General features: G+C 33.4%; 1 long non-coding RNA gene across 2 annotated transcripts; it reads right to left on the bottom strand.

Moving 5' to 3' along the window:
- Window positions 1-12857: 12857 nt before the first annotated feature.
- Window positions 12858-17402, bottom strand: LOC147846894 (uncharacterized). Of its 2 annotated transcripts, none has more exons than XR_015476664.1 (6): window positions 16004-17402; window positions 15615-15758; window positions 14774-14890; window positions 14641-14682; window positions 14231-14317; window positions 12858-13846 (listed from the first exon to the last, which is right to left on the bottom strand). It is a non-coding gene; the product is annotated as an uncharacterized LOC147846894 (long non-coding RNA). The 2 variants fall into 2 exon arrangements; XR_015476665.1 differs by having other exon boundaries at window positions 14187-14317; window positions 16004-16104.
- Between the last annotated feature and the right edge of the window lie 236 nt (window positions 17403-17638).

Raw genomic sequence — 17638 nt, 5'->3', positions numbered from 1 at the left:
CTGAATATTTCGCATTTCAGGAATTCCCAGAAGTGGAAGTTTTCAAGATTGGATAAACCTCTGTTGTGGTGAAAAGAAACTACATTAAATCAAATTCAAAGCAATTTTATTTCATCTAACAGCCAAAAAAAAGAAAACAGAATAAAGAAAGAATAAGCTTTGTTGTTGTTCTAGGACTAGTAGTGTTTGTAACGATGGGGGTAAACAACAGAGGTTGGATCCAAATGCAGCTTTTATTAAAAGTAGTTAGGCAGGTAAGGTTCTATAAACGAGCAGAGGGTAGCATAAATATAATCCAAAATGTAATCGGTGAAACAGACGAATAGGTCACGGCAGGTAGCAAAACAACAAGTATAAACAAACAAAAGTCCAAAACACAGCTACACAATACAGCAAAAACGCTAGGTTATGCTCATTACAGGGAAACAAGACTACAAGACGATATATATATAAATATATATCGGACTTGACACAGAAGAACTAATACAACAACTGGATCCATGTTGTGGTCTTCTGTAATGGAGTAAACAACTTGTTGGATCCAAATGCAGATTTATTAAAAGTAGCCAGGCAGGTAAGGTTCAATACAGGTGCAGAAGGTAGCATAAAGAGAATACAAAAGGTAACCGGTAAAACAGGCAGGCAGTAAAACAAAACATAAACAGCATAAACAAATAAGGTCAAAAACATGGATAGACATAGTGTGAGATAGATAGATAGATAGATAGATAGATAGATAGATAGATAGATAGATAGATAGATAGATAGATAGATAGATAGATAGATAGATATGTTTTCATCCACAATACTATTGGTAAATACTATATAATATATAGGCCCGTGCAGAGACCGTCCAAAGGGCATGTGCAGGATAAATTTTTTGAAGAGCAGGGGGGGGGGGGCACTGTTGCGCGCGTACTGAAGAGCGGTGTTGTCGCACGTGTTCTGATCAGCTGTGTTGTTGCGCGCGTACTCAAGAGCGGTGTTGTCGCGCGCCTACTGAAGAGCGGGACAGAGGGTGTGCCGCGTCGCGGGGGCACTTTTGATCATTTTGGAAGGGCACTTTCTATCCAAGACTAAAAAGGGCATGTGCACTGCACAGGTTGAGCCCTATGTGTGCACGTGCCTGATAATATAGTATATAATAGCATATAACTATAACTGTGAAATAGCATTTATATAAGTTAGACTGCACAAATGTCTAACACAGAAACAACAGTATACAATATATAAATAATAATCCACAATATATATATAAAATATATTTCTTTAAATGAAATATATAAGGAAATATGTACTTACACAAATTTAGCTGATTATTTAACATTAATTAATTATAATGGCATGCTTGTGATTGAATGAATTGCATCTTTTAGTAAATGACCTTATAGCCGACTCGATACTACTGTATTTTTGTAAATGTGCTTCTGCACTTCATTGACAGATTTCATGCCTTACAAGATATAGTTGCCTCTGTTAGCTGTGGTCTTGCAGCTCTTGCTCAATGTCCTCCAAGACAAATACATTTTAAAGAAACACTGAAGTATTGCACAAAGATATTACATTGACTATTTTCTTTTATTGTCTTATCAGTTCTGGGCCTAGGAAAGGAATGAGATCTTGGCCTTGAGAGCTTGCACTCAGTGCAAGGTATCACAGTCTGACTCTGAACTGTCAGTCTTGGACACACAAGTGTACTTTCTCAGATCAACGAGTTAATGATTTATCTGCAGCATGTCCTTGGTTAGAATGTTCTGTGAAGATGTACATTTTCCTCATTGACTGCACTGTTAACCATTGCTGTAGATTATGCGGTAAATAACCTAAAAATAGCCAGTGTTTTGCTGTAATAAAATGATACAGTAATTCACTCAATGTACCCATTATAGGTAGTAACTGTGACAATAAATAATATAGGTCATGGTTTGATCTTCTATTGGTCTCACACAAACACGTGATGTGATTTCACAGGTCAGAGTTCACCACGTTTAAACACCTAGGGCCCTATCATACACCCGGCGTAATGTGGCGCAAGGGGCGGTGCAATAGTCTTTTGCTACTTTCAGCTCGGCACAAGGGTCATAAGCCACATTTCCACTATCAGGCCAGTGTGAGCCAGGGCTTATATCGGGCCAGGCCGGGCCAATCGCCTGGGAGGTTGAGCAGTGAGGCGGAAATCATGTCGCGTTTCCACTGTGGGGCTAGTAGCTTGCAGCGCGTCAGCAAACCCCGCCCCCAGAACATCCCCCAAATCGAACGTCACTCAAACTGCCCACTTCAGCGAGAATCATGCAGATAAAGCACACCATCAGATCATCACGAAACTATTAAAATAGGACAACACAAAACAAACAAATGACACGTTACTGTACAGTAGTACAACGCATGTCTATACGCACATGCCTGTGTGTTTTCATTCATCATATTCATTTACTCGCCGACCGACTGGCATCGAAATCCAGTGGTCTTGCCACCAACGGAGGGACCCAGCGCAGGGAGCGCACACATCCATAATATAACACCACATATATAAAATTCTCCGTTAATAACTTGATATAAAATGTATTTTATAACATCCTCTAGACAGACGCTGTCCAACATTCATCCCAAATGCTCCAGACAGAACTGAAACATGATTATTTTCCCCTATAGGCTTTACGACACTTAATAGGTGATTCCCTTTATTTAAAGATGTTGCTTATTATATCTTAAGTAAAAGAAAGTGTTTAGTGTTTCAGCACATAAGAGCAGCACGTAATAAAATATTGCCTATATTTCGTTGTGCTCAGCAGCAATGCACTAATAAAGCTCTTTATGTATTTTAAATTTCCTTTTTTTAATTTTACCACGTTATATAAAAACATACACACTTGTTTGAGGACACAGAACACATTTTGAACTTGCAGTTTTCCCCGTCAAAAAAGTGCTGCACAGATGGAAGACAGAAAAAAAAGGTCGCCTAGTTTCTGCATTCACTCACCCCGAAAATGCTCTGTTTGCATGATTTGATTAATATCATCGTATCCAAATACTTTATAAATAATATTTAAAACATTTTCCGATGTTTATTTATTTATTTATTTTTTAGAAAATCTTTTTTTCAAAGAGGCTTTTGAAAAATGAAAGTTTAATGTAAATTTGAAACAGTTTGATATAGTACCTAATTGTTATAGCTATAGCTGTTGTTAGTTTTATATTGGTTTATTTATTTATTGTGATTTTATTATAGGCCTATCTGATATTTTTAATTCTTTAAATTATTTAAATATAGCTTAGGCTATTTTATCTAGATATGACACTATTGTTTTGAGCCTTCAAAAGCGGACATGAAAATTGTAAAGTTTAATGTCTTTCTGTTGTATTCATATAGTGTATTATCTCCAAAATAAATTAAAACAATAAAAAGAAAAGAAAAAAGCTGCTCGCGGCATCAACAGAGCTATGAATGGAGCGCTCTTTTCCTCGGTCTCACACACGCATAGGCATCTAAACACGCAAAAACACTTATTAAACTTGACAAAACCTCTTGAAATCCTTTACTGTCTGCTGTGTCTTTTATATGGTGTAAAAATTAGTATGCATTATTGAAACATCAAAGAGATGCAGCAAAGAAAAGTGACTTATTAAAACTATCACTTTATGCAACAACCTTACATTTAAAAGAGAAACATAAGGGCGATCATATGCAAAAAAGACCCCAGCCTATAATTTGTTCCAGATGTTTTCTTTCTCTTATTTATTTATTTGTTATGTGTTTGGCACATGTACTCGTGTGCGATCGGAAAACTGTGCCCGCCTCTCCTTTCACTCCGCCCCGAAGCCCCGGCTGGCCCTCTTTGGCCCAAGGTATTCGGCGGGCCGAAAAAGGCCGGCCGCTGGCCCCAAGAAAGCCCCGCTTTGGCCCGATAAGGCCCCGGAAGTGACAGTGGAAACGCCACTGGCCTTGGCTCGCCCTGGCTCGCTCGCTTTAGACGCGATAGTGGAAACGTGGCTACTTTGAGGTGTTGCGCCACACTGTTTTATTAGCAAATGCATTTGCGCTCAAATGTGCGCCCATAGGCGTTCTGGTCAAAAAAAGCAGCCGTGTTTTGGCGCGTTGCTATTTTGAGAAACTATAAATAGTCTGTTCTTTAGACCAGAACAAAGTCGGTCTATTGTCTGGCGCAAAGTGCGCCTGGCTTACACACTACACATAAGATGTAGAGCAATACGCAAATATCTTAACATATGAAAAATATATAATATAATAAGGATATATATATATAGGATATAAATATAAATGATTAAAATATTACAAAACATATTAATTACTAGCCTACATTAATTTAAAAACCACTGCCTTACTTTCTTCATCTCGGGAGGCTTTTTCAGTTCATTCAATTTGCTTTTGTATAATGTTATTATTATTAGCAGTATTATTTAATATATCCATATTTATATTTGTTTTATTAAAAACAAGCTTAGATTTGTCCACCTGTCAGGTTTTAGACCATATGGGGCATGGCAGGTGTATTTGGAAATAACTCAATATTTTGACCACTCTTTGATATTATTGTTCATTTATTTGTTTGCTGGAAATTAACTGCATTTAGAAATAGTTTTGAAACAAATCTTTGTGCTTAACAAACGAAATTAATTATTTATAGGCTAATTGATGTCTGTGCGGTAAGGTTTCCCTATCCACGAGAGCAAATGCGAAAGTGAACTTACTTTGCGTCTAAATGCGTTTATGGCGCGACGCAGCTGGCTCTTAAAGGGAATGGGAGATGAGACTCTGGTTGGTTTATTCTCAAAACACACCTATAACTCATTAAAAAAAAATAAATAAACTCAACCCTTTTAGACCATGTGTCACAGTGCAAAGCAGACATACTAAACTTTTCCGATCTGCCACATTCAATTGCGTACAAATAGAAGTCTATGGGTCGAATAGAGCAGTGTAACCACAAATATACCTGTAGATTTCAAATTTAGCCCGAAGGACTCAATTAGTTTGATAAGATGTGTTTAATAAGGGTTAAAGCTAAACTGTGCAGAGCCTTCCAGTAATATATCTTAGCAAGAAGATATTTAAGTCTTTGAAACCAGTGTGATACACACTGCATGCTGTTTATTAATTAGTAACTTTTTTTTGTTACATTGTAAATAGAAATTGTACTCATATCTGCTGATAGCATAAAATACAATAGATTTCTCAAAATTTATATTCTATATTTTTATTTTTTTGATTACAGTAAGTATTACTGATTAAATTTAGCAACACAATAACTACACTGTGAAAAAAAATCAAAAATTGTATGGTTTATTTCAGCAGCTATAGGGTGCCGGGAAAAAAAAAAAAAAAAGTTAAATGACGCCTGTTATATTACAGAAATGTACCAGAAATAAAAAAATTTATGGAAATTTCTGTAATTAAATGTCTGTTATTTTACGATTAATTTCTGTAATTTAACAGCCGCTTTTTTTGTGTGCACACTAGCTGCTGGAAAAAAACAAACAAAAAAAAAAACTTATGGATTTTTTATTTTTATTTTTTTTTACAGTGTACAGTGTAAAATATAACGCTTATGTGTATACAGTATTATGGTGTCATTTGTAGCACTATAGTACAATAATTAACTGTAAGCAGTTTCCAGTAAGTTTTTGTGACCGTCATAATCTGGCAACGCTGTTGCCAGCAAATCCTTGTGGTTTTGTTACAATATTTAACTGGCATTACTGTAAATAAAGTAGAAGCTGGGTGTAGGAATTAATTAGGAATGTATAAGTGCTAATAAACAGTAAATGTTAATAAGCCTGTAGTAAATTATGTAAATTATTATTTAAACTAAAGTGTTTTGGTCTGCCATTATTTAGTCTGGTTCCAACTGATTATGTGCGATAACAACAGTTTTCACTGAGGTGAATCAGAAAAATAGTTTTGTTTTTTTTTCCCCCTCTTGAGTAAGGCTGATGTGGCATTACGTGAATTTTAATATAGACTCAAACCTCAGGCTATTCCTGTGCATGACATGGTGGTCAGATCAGCAATGCTTCTGTTTAGCCATTGGCACAAAGCAGCACATTCTGACATTCCAAATTCTTATGTAACGTGATGTGGTTTGGCTCTGTATGGCCAGTGAGAAAAAGGGGTGCATCTCATATCTCTCTTCTTTTTTCTATTTTGCTTTTTTATCTTTATGTTTTTTTTTCTTTCTTTTTTTTTGAGCACTGTATCAATTAAGACGTCTCTATCCTCAGGCATATATTGTTTTTGAGCTGATTAAAAAAAGGAACGAGGGTAACTGGGGACCTCAAGCAGCAGGAGAGCATAGAATCAGTCACAAGCTTCGACCTAAACGCCAAGGGTGGTATCATTTCAAGAAAGTCTTACAGAGCCAGACATCTGACTACCACTGTTCCACTTTGTATATTATGTCCAAATGGACACATACTGTATTTAAAATAAATTGATTTATGCAAAATTCCATATTTTAAGTAATGTAGAAATTAAAATAAACACTATTATTATTAATAATAATATTATTAATAATAATGATTTCTGTTAACAGCTATTTTTATCTCTGCAATATCTCAATATTTTTTATTTTTTTTTTATTCAAATCTGGCTGTTCAGACTTTCTTACAAGTGTTTTTTTACAAGTAACAGATTTTCTGTTACAGATCTTTTCTTTTTAAAATCTGTTATTTGTTTTCTGACAAGTAACAGATTTAAAAAAAAATGATATTCATATTAGAATCAAATGACCTAGAAATTGCTAAATCAAAGGAAACCTAAATAAGATGGAAAGTTGTGCTTTAATAGCACCAACTGTATGCCTACACAAATGTCATTCCTCACCATAATCCGTAATCATAAAGTGAATCTCAGTGCCTCTCCATCAAATCATTTGCCCCCTTCCCCAGTTCATGCTCTTACGTCTTTGAGTTTTCATAAACCAGCATATTTTTAGTACTTTCACCATCCTCCATCCTCTATCCAAGACTCATGATTTGCTGTTGTTATGGAGTCTATCTTATCTCTGGCTCAGGGGCTCAGAGGGAAACTCTAGGATCGAGCAGCCAAGGCTTTGATGCTTTCCGAGCCTGCAGGATCTGATCCTCTCTGTGGAGCACGTCGCCTTGCCTGACCTAACAGGCCGCATGCGGAGAGATGCTGCAAGCAGACTTGCTGGATAACGCATGCACTCAGTAAGTCATGTACATGTCTGGATCTGTAGATGAGAGCAAGTCATGTATGACAGAAAGCGTTCATGTCATGTTTTATAATAGCAGAGAGATTGCTTTTTAAAGGAGAGATGGGAAGTCATTGATTTCCACATATGGCTGAAAAACTGTGTGAATGGGAACGTGGGTAGATGTTTGCTATCACGCAGTGGGTAGCGATTACTCCCCACTGGACTCTGTGACTGCAAATAACTGTGCAAATAGGCTGCCGGCGATAACATAACTTTTGATGTTTGTATTTATTCATGTCTTTAAAGGGATTTAAATGGGTTTGTTAAATATTAGATTCATTTGGTTATCTTTAAACAATGAACTGGATGTTTCATTTTGGGGCTCTGATGCATGGTGTTCAATTTATTGGAAAGATCTATAAAAGTATTTTGGGCTCTGATGTTTTAGGATTGGTTTCTTTTCTTCTTTCTTTCTTTCTTTCTTTCTTTCTTTCTTTCTTTCTTTCTTTCTTTCTTTCTTTCTTTCTTTCTTTCTTTCTTTATTTCTTTCTTTCTTTCTTTCTATCTTTCTTTGTTCTCACTCACTATTAGCTTGCATTGATAATGTCATGTGGGGGATTTATATAGTATATATATTTATATATTTACAGTTTTTCTTGTTTGCTTTGATCTGGTTAACTAAACTAGGTTCCACTTAATTTTCATTATCACTATCTCAGCAGAGCAGAAGACCGGTCTTGCAAATGTGTAAACCCTTTCTCATTGGGTTGACACATTTACCTCACCATTTTTCCAAACAGTTAACACAGATGTCATTCAAGCAGTCCAAACTTCATTGTTTTAGCTATGGTAACCAAACAGAAACTGTCTATTCCTAACCATTAGAAACTACCAAGATCAGTATGAATTCACTGAAGCACCGGTTTGACACTCCTTCACAAAAATCTTCAATTAGCAATCAGTCTGCAAACATTAAAAATGGTGGAAGGTCTGTGTTGTTCTGTGCCAGCATGGATGGGGAGGTCAATAGTGGCTATGTCCTATACTCCCAATAGATTTTATATTGGTTGACATGTGTTTTGTCTAATATTTATAATATTTTATTACTCTTTTCTTTTTTCTGCTTTAAAAAAAAAAAAAAAAATATATATATATATATATATATATATATATATATATTTTTTTTTTAATTATTTATTTATTTATTTTTTTTTTTTAAAAAAACAGTTTGAAAAATGTCATAAATTCAATATAAGTTTAATCAAAGCATTTCTTATTCTGGATCCAATTCTTTGCAAAAAGGCAAATTTGACAGCCCAAATAGAATTCACACTGAGTTCTGTGTTTTGTTTTTTGTTGTCCATTGTCTAATGATTAATTGAAAGAGCTCATATACTTGTTTGCAAGTTGTGTTGTTTGAAGGTAAAACTAGCGTTTGTTGCATATTTTAAATGTTTTGACACGGTATGTGCATTTTGCAAGCATAATGTTTCATTTTGACCATGAGGCCGCTGTTTAGGCCTGTGTGTTAACTGTTTTGAAAATGTGGAATTTCAGTTGACGGCTGCATCAAGGCAAACAAGAAAAACTGTAAATCCCCCACATGACATTATTTTTCATATAAAAAGCAGACATACATTAAATAATACATTATTATTTTAAAAATGATGTTGATTAAACCCTCCTTTATTTTATAAATTATTTACAGATGAATGCTATAACATTTAAAACAGTACAATATTTGCTTACCAATTTCCATTATGTGACTGTCACTGTGTAGTCATTAAAGTTGTAATAATTAATATTCTACACTGATTTAATAAGAACCATATATACGTAAAATGAGAATGCATACTTGCATTACAAAAAATAAATAAATAATAAAAAAAGTACATTTAGCTTCCGCACTCCATTAAGTATCAGTCTGTCCTTATGAAAACTGAAATACTGTCCTGAGACCAATGAAGTTCTTCTCATTGTACAGCTTGATGTATGCTATTCAGGTAAACCTAAACCTGGAACAGTTTTAAGGAGGGCCTGTATCAGAAAAACCTCTAGGCAGATTCAATCTTCAAAAACGCACAACTGGTTGCTTCACACAAAAAGACATCCTTGCATTATACCAAATGGAGCCTTTAAAATTTAATAAGGTTTTCAATTAAATATAACCAGGAGCAGACATTCGGAAATGTACCGTATGAGTGGGTGAAATGGAGACCAGTGCTCCAAGCAGAGACAGATAACATATTTTCAGTGTTGGGGAAAATGAGAAGTTGTCACAATAAAAGCGTTTAGGGATGTGGGAGGAATTTGATGCTCTCAGAAAGGGTCTGATTAGAGACAGAGTGACCAAAAATAGCTCTCCCATACATCTTTTTTTTTTTTTTTTTTTGGTCCTCAGTTGAGTGCTCTGGGAACCTGTCACAATAGCACAGAAATAAAAAACCAAAGACTACATCACTACTGTAGCACCGTCTGTGCACTATCAAATGTTAATTGCTTTATTATTTTGTATTTTAACAAAAAGTGCTCAGTTTGTAAATCATAGTTTGTTTGTTTTTTTGTTTTCCTGAGAAGGATTGTGTATTAGAACCTTGATCCCTGCTACAACAGGGTTTTTTTTTTTTTTTTTTTTTTTTGGTCACACTTTATTTTGATGGTTTGTTTGTTGAATTTAAGTTCCATTGCATCTACATATCTACATACCAACTAATTCTCAGTGTAAAATCATCAGTGATAAATCATGTTAGTAAAGTGTTAATTAACGTTACTTAAGCATTAGGTAATGTTGAAATAGTGTACACTTTACAATAAGGATCATAATTCTATTAATAAATGCTTTGTTAATGATAAATCATGTTAGTAAAGTGTTAGCAAACATGAATAACAGTTAAAGCTGAGGTTCTGATGTAATACACTCCAAAAGAGTCCTCCTTTGTCTCTGACATTGATCAGGAACTATGCACCTATTAAAAGCTTTACCAATTATGCTAACATGTTGTTCATGTTAACTAACGCGTTAACTAACATTGTAAGTTTTCATGAACAAGGATTCAGTATTGCTTTATAAATGTGTTGTTCATTATAAGATCAAGTGATCTAATCCATTAACAAATGCGTTAGTGTATGAGTGAGTAAACATGAACTAATTAAGCTGTTCATGTAAAGAGATGCATTAGATAATGTGTAAATAAACATTAACAAAGATTAAGTAATGCTGAACAAAGTCCTTAATTACTGTTAGATCATGTTTACTAATGCATTAGCTAACACATAAATAAATGTTTAGTTAACATTAACAAAGGTTAGTTAATGCTTAATAAATGCGTTATTGATTGTTAGTTCATGTTAAATAATGCATTAACTAATGTTAACTAATGCACCCTTATTGTAAAGTGTTACCCACCAGGCATGCATTAACATGTCTCTGTAGTAACATGTATACACTTGTCCACAGAACAGGAATTGCAAAGTACCTGAGATTAAAAGATCTGTTCCAACTCTCTGTGATCAGCTGCACTTCAAGAATGAGTTTCACAAGTTTAGAACGTTTTTAAAACAGTGCATGTTTGTAATAAAGAAAATACATAGAAAAGACACTGAATAAACTCCACCACAAATATATATATATATATATATATATATATATATATATATATATATATATATATATATATATATATATATATATATATATATATATATATATATATATATATATATATATATATATATATATATATTTATTTTATATATTTGACTCTTAAATCCATAATCCATTAAATGAATCCCTATTCTGCTTCATCCATGTCTGTCTCTGTCACTGACTTGATGCAGCAGGAGAAACAAACATGCAAGTAGGAATGTTGAGTGGGGAGAACCAGATGATTTGAATTAAAGGTAGAGGCTACAAAAACAGCTACACTCTCCTTTGAGTCTAAAATGGGCATATTCTGGAGGGTATAATAAATTACTGTATCTAATAAGTAATTTGTGTTGAAACTTTACAGACACATTCTAGAGACACCATAAACATGTTTTACATCTTGTAAAAGGGGTAAAATAGGAGCCCTTTAAGTACAGGTCATGTTCCATAAACATATTTTGCAAATTCTTAAATAAAAAACTTGAAATGTGCGTTCCTGAGAACTTTATCTGGAGCAAGTTTCTCAATATTTCGTTTTTTTTTTTTTTTTTTAATCGTAACATTCCAAATTTTCAAATGTTGTATATGGACCAAATATCATCCTTTTTTAAAACCAAACCAAAAGCTTATTCACAATAATTAACCTTTATGACAAAATTTCACAATAAAAAAAAATAAATAAAAAAAAGATATATATATATATATATATATATATATATATATATATATATATATATATATATATATATATATATATATATATATATGGGTAAAATGGGTATAGTACTTCATTAAACATTTAAATTTGTGACAAATTATGAACATTTCTTAATTCATAAATAATTAATATTTATTCATTCTTTTTTTGTTATCACACTTCATAAAATCATGTGTGGATAAACAATGATTTAAATTGTCTTTGTACGGTTTATCAGTGGGGAAAAGTCCCACTCATTATTGACAATTCACTCATTAGCATATACAGCCCTGAGTATGAAGCAAACTTCCGACATTGCATTTTTCATGCCCTACATGCCAAAGGTAATGTCAATGAATAAAATGAGTTATAAATTGTGTTTTAAAAAAAGTGTTTTTTATAACTAATATATTTCCTAACTTTTACACTTCGTTTTGTCCAAAAGATATATATATATATATATATATATATATATATATATATATATATATATATATATATATATATATATATATATATATATATATATATATATTCTTTTAATTAAATACAAAACTGAATGTATTTGACTACAAATACGTTTGCAACATTTTTTTTAGAGTAATGAGTATATTTGATTTAACAGATAAAGTTATTAATGCTGTTAATACATTTTTGCATCATCTTTTTTCACATGATAAATTCCTGATCCTTTGCATTATTTTTATTCATATCCCCCAGTATAAATACTTGTAATGTTCTAAAGTTTTATCTAACAATCAATTTATATGAAGACTACAGTGTATATAATAAACATGTTCAAACTATAAAACAGTAAAAATTATTTACTAAGAAATGTGAACTCGTTGGAAACAAAGGAAACCGCATTGCATAACGTGTCCATAGGTATTTACTAGCTTTAGTACTAATTGTACAAACATTGACAAAAAAAGCACTTGATTGATTTTTTTTTTTTTCCCGCAGTATTAGATTAAAAGATCAGAGATGTACAGTTCACCATGGTCAGAAGTGGACAAAAGACTTTAACCCCATTTAAATGCCAGATTTCAACAGGAATGTGTTTTACCTGCACTGTTAGACATTTCAAAGGGTTTTTACAGTAACTTACTGGCAACACTGTTGCCAGTAAGTTACTGTATTTTAGATTTACAGTATACAACTGTAAATCCGTTTACAGCATGTTACCTTAGTGTCTGAAAATGGTTAACTACTGTAAAAACCTAAGTTAACAGTTAGCTACTGTAAACCTTTTAATTTTGTCCTAAATATTTTATAATATAATTTTATTAATATTATTTTAATACTATAGACCTAAAAAAGACACAATTACAAAATATTAACAAAATAAACACTCTTTATTTAAAACATTGGAGATGCTTAAAACAAGCTTAAAAATGTGTAAAAACATTACATTTCAATCATTCAAAATATTTTATTTTAAGAAAAAAAAAACATTGAAAATGACAAAGCACATTAACATACATGTACAAAACTAATTTAAGTGTCTGACCTGCATATTGTTGAGAAAAAAAAAACCAATTGTACTAAGTACTACTGACATTAAACCAGACACAATTACAAAATATTCCATTCTTTAAAACATTAATAATGCTTAAAGCATTTAAGGAAAATGTGTGAAAATTACATTAAGCAATAAAATCAACACATTAAAAATAAATAAATCACACAAAGCACTAGAACATACATGAACAATAAAAACTTAAACTTCTGAATTGCATATTGTTGGAAAAATAAATATTTGTAACTATTAGCCGACTCAGAAACAACCCAACTTTAAAATATTACTAGTTCTGGTGTCAAATGCTCAACAAGGTCTGAATTCACATGTTCAAATGCAATTCATCTTTATTTCTATTGCACTTTTACAATGTAGATCAATGATGTCAAAGCAGCTTAACATAGAAGTTCTTATAAATTGAAGCTGCTTCAGTCCAGTTTTCATAATTGAAGCAGTAAATGTCACTGCTGAAAGTCCAAACACTGAAGAGCAAATCCACCGATCCACCAATTGTAGCCAAGTGATCCAGTGGCATGGAACAAACTTCACCAACTGACGAAAGTGTAGAATAAAATCCCTTGAGAGATACCAGGCTCAGTTGGGCACGACCAGTTCTCCTCTAGCCAAACTTGTGCAAGGCCGCAGTATAGGCACCAGAGGCTTGAAAGTTCACCAGCGGGTGGTCAGGCTAGCCCATTGGATCAATGCGGAAACTCATTGATCACGTGTGTCTTTTAGGATTCACTCCTCCATGACCACCACAGCATCTGGTCAGGATTTGGCCCAGTCCAGGATTATGAAGAACTCTGGATAAGGACAAACAGACTAACATAAGCATAGAAGAAGCTTGTTTAAAAAAAATAAATCATATACTGGTTAATTATTTTGAAGCATGGCAGCTAGGTTGGGCTAGTTTTCAGCTGGTACTGAGCAACTGGCTCCTGCTCATAACCTGCTCACTACCATGTTTAAAAGATAACTAACCAGAATGTCCTGTTTATTTTTTTCCCTGACAAGGTTTTACAAAAACATTGTAGCATTTGTGATGGGTTGATTCACTGCAGGACAGATTAGACTATTTGTTTTATGTATTCCTAATAAACTAAAACTGACTGAATACTGATAAAACTATTGAGAGTGTCTCACCTAATCCAAGTTCTCAGTTAGCTGGTGAAAGAAGGATAACTCACTGTTGTTCATGGTTGTCATTCTCTTCACTACTTCTCCTGCTATCTTCTGGCTCACTCTGGTTGTTGCTGTGCATTTTGTTTCATCCTCTGGAATTATTTATACAAAAAATTGTATTATTTTATTTATTACAAAATATTTAGGCAACATGAAATGGGGAAAAAGACATTTAATACATAGACAAATGCATGTATCCCAATACTAATTATTGTATTTTGAAATGTCTGACCCATGACAGACCTCAATCTGCTCAAAAATATTATAAACAAAGATGAAAAAAAAACCTACTAAATGGTTTAATATAAAAAAGGGAAAACGATTTTTTTATTTAGCTAGCAACTAAACATGTGACACATTTTGTATTAAAAGTAACGTTAATATATTGAGAAACAAATAGATGTACAGTACTTACTGTTGTATGAGGTCCAGTTTGCACAGGCAGGCTCCCAGTATTCTATATTAAGACCATAAAAAAGCCAAAAATACAGATAAGAATACCATGCTACAATCCACAACCTCCACACAACTTTTTTTTATTTGTTTACCTTGGTTGCTTACTGGTCTTGCTTATTTTTTAAGCATAAGGCTGTGCTGATCAAGATGTTCCTCTGAAATGCTGTTTGTTTCTTCAGACAAAACCTGCTGCTGTGCCAGTGCCATATCTAAACAGAAAAAAAATATAATGGTAACAATTATGTTAAACCAAATGTCAAGAGTTGTGATAAAAAAATAATTAGCAAACAATAAATAGCAAAAAGGTGGTTATTAGCATAATGCATAACGTTAGAGGTAAAATTGGTTTTATATTAGCAGATTCAGACTTCCCCCTTAATAATTTAATTTCATAAAAGTATTATTTGCAAACTCTAAATAGCGAAATCATTTTAGCAGCTAATGACTATCAAAGTACAACATGCTCACGGTCAAATAAACAGTGTTAATGTTGATTTCAAGTCATACTGGCATGCTAATTCTGATCGAATATTCAAAGTAACATGGTAAACAGTATAGTCTTCTAAATGAACGAATGTGCGAATATAAAACCAACTTTACCTCTATGCATATTGTAACGTTATAGATTTACGTTAACGTTCTTATAGGTTACGTCGCGATGTTATTTTCTCAAGCTAACGTTATAAGTTACTCTAAACCAGAGAAAAATAAGTTCACAACATCTAATAGTATAAATCAATATAAGTTAAACGTTGCACGTTAAAATGAGTTTGAGTCCAATTCAGTATAAACTTTAAGTATAAGCTCAGTTTAGCTAACAGTTAACATTACCATTTTAAGATCGCTTCAGCCAATGTTGCCGAGCAAACAAATGCTAATAGAGGTGCTCAAATCAATGTCGAGTGTTGTCAGCACAGACAGACGCGCTTTTACCTGGATTATTTGTTGGTCTTTCATTCATATTCTTCTGGGGGAAAACACTCTCTGCCGGACCGTTGTCTCGTGCTAAGTGTCCTCCAAAACTGTCTGCATACCTCTGGTTCCCTCCTAAACCAAAACCCGCTGCAACACCGGTTCCTATGTAAATAAATAAAAAGATATGACGAGAACAATGGCTAATAGTCATAAACAGTCTTATTTAAAGTATTAGTAGTGTTAATGTAATAAATTAAATAAAGGTAACATCTTAATAGATTATATATTTCTCAAATAGGCGAAATAATGCCAAGCCAGAGAAAATAATAATAGCCAACTTTATACTTTACTTTGTTTTATTCTCGTCCACAAAACATTCTGTAAAATGAAACACTGCCTCAGCTTACCAGAGTAAAGTTTGTTAAATCCAGTATGTTCTTCAGGCACACTAATAAATTGTCCTCCAGAATTGCTCCAGGGGTCCTCAGGCAAAATGTGGTGCAGAGTAGTCGAATCGCCGCAAGGTGGCGTTGAAGCAGTTGTGGAAAATACAGTATAATACACGAATTTTTACAAATACAGTACATCGCTGTATATGTTGTTCGACGTCACACTAAATTCCCATAATGCAACGGTAAATACAGTTATTTACCGTAAAAGGAATTTGCAGTATTACACTGGGTGAAATACAGTAAATAACTGTGTAATTTACAGAAATGTCTAACAGTGTGTGTCCGATCTACTTATACGTTTTACCTGTGATCTGATTAACCAAAACACTTTATTACCCGGTATAAATATGACAATAAATATGACATGAGTCATGTTTACATCGTGGAGTCCCCCTGTCCTATTCATGTTAGCTGTTCCCATGGTAAGCTTAAATAAATAAGCCAACGGTGTGCGGTCAGTGGTTGAAAAAAGCCGCGCACTGCAGCATGGAGGCACGCAATGACAGAATAGACTGACTGAAGCAAAAAGGCATTCAAATTGGCAATGACCAAAAATAATACAGATTGCGCTATAAAACACATTGAAACAAAAGTAACGAGCCCAATTAAAAAATGCAAGAAGTAGAAAGTACAGATATTTGTGTAAAAATGTAAGAAGTAAAAGTAAAAAGTTGTCAAAAAATAAATAGTAGTGTAAAGTACTGATACCAGAAAAACTACTTAAGTATAGTAACAAAGTATTTTTACTTCGTCACTTACCATCTCTGAATATGTCACCCATTTTTGCAAAATGTATGTTACAAATATTACAAAAATTATATTTTTGCAATATTGTTTGCTGCCCTACTATCTATCTATCTGTCTGTCCGTCCATCAATCCATCCATCCATCTATCTATCTATCTAGTTTTTGCTTCTTTTGTCAGACATTGGAGTCCATTAAAGCTATTTGCACTGCTCTGCTCTCCACTGCTAAAATCTTTATAAACAAAATGTTATCTAAATAACCATACACACATGATATTTCAAGTGTATTTACATGTGAAATCTAAATAGAGTTAGAACAAAGAAAGCAATTTTCTATGAATATCTCCATCTCTCCTTCTGTTCCCTTTTTCTGCAGAATGCCCAAAATGAGAATTTGTCTCAAAGATACCATCTCTCTGACACACACTGACATATTCCTCGACTCACAGCATTCATCACTTCTCTAACTGCATTACACTGTGTCCCTCAGAAACCCCTGTGTTTTAGGGAACTGGAGTTGGTTTTACTTCCTGACAGCATAAAAGACTTACCAATATCCACATTTCCCTTTTAATCATCCACATCCTGCATCTCTCTTTGTCTGTTTCTCGTTTTCTCTCTCAGTCATCACTGTCTGACAGTCTTGTGGCTATAAACCCATATACAACATGAAAGGGCTGCCAGGTCATTGCAACAATTAGTCATTTCAATTAGCCCATAGCCATCAAAAGCTCTCTCACTGTGTTCTATCAAAGCAACATAATTTCAAGATTGTGACATTTTTTCAGTGCCACTAGCAATTCAACTAAAATTCTCACCAGTGAAAAAATAAAGGAGTACTGAA

Source organism: Danio rerio, chromosome 1, assembly GCF_052040795.2.
Source record: "Danio rerio strain M-AB ecotype USA chromosome 1, GRCz13ab, whole genome shotgun sequence".
Lineage (NCBI taxonomy): Eukaryota > Metazoa > Chordata > Actinopteri > Cypriniformes > Danionidae > Danio > Danio rerio.
Note: the sequence above shows the minus strand (reverse complement) of the source record. Positions and strands in the feature narration are given on the sequence as shown.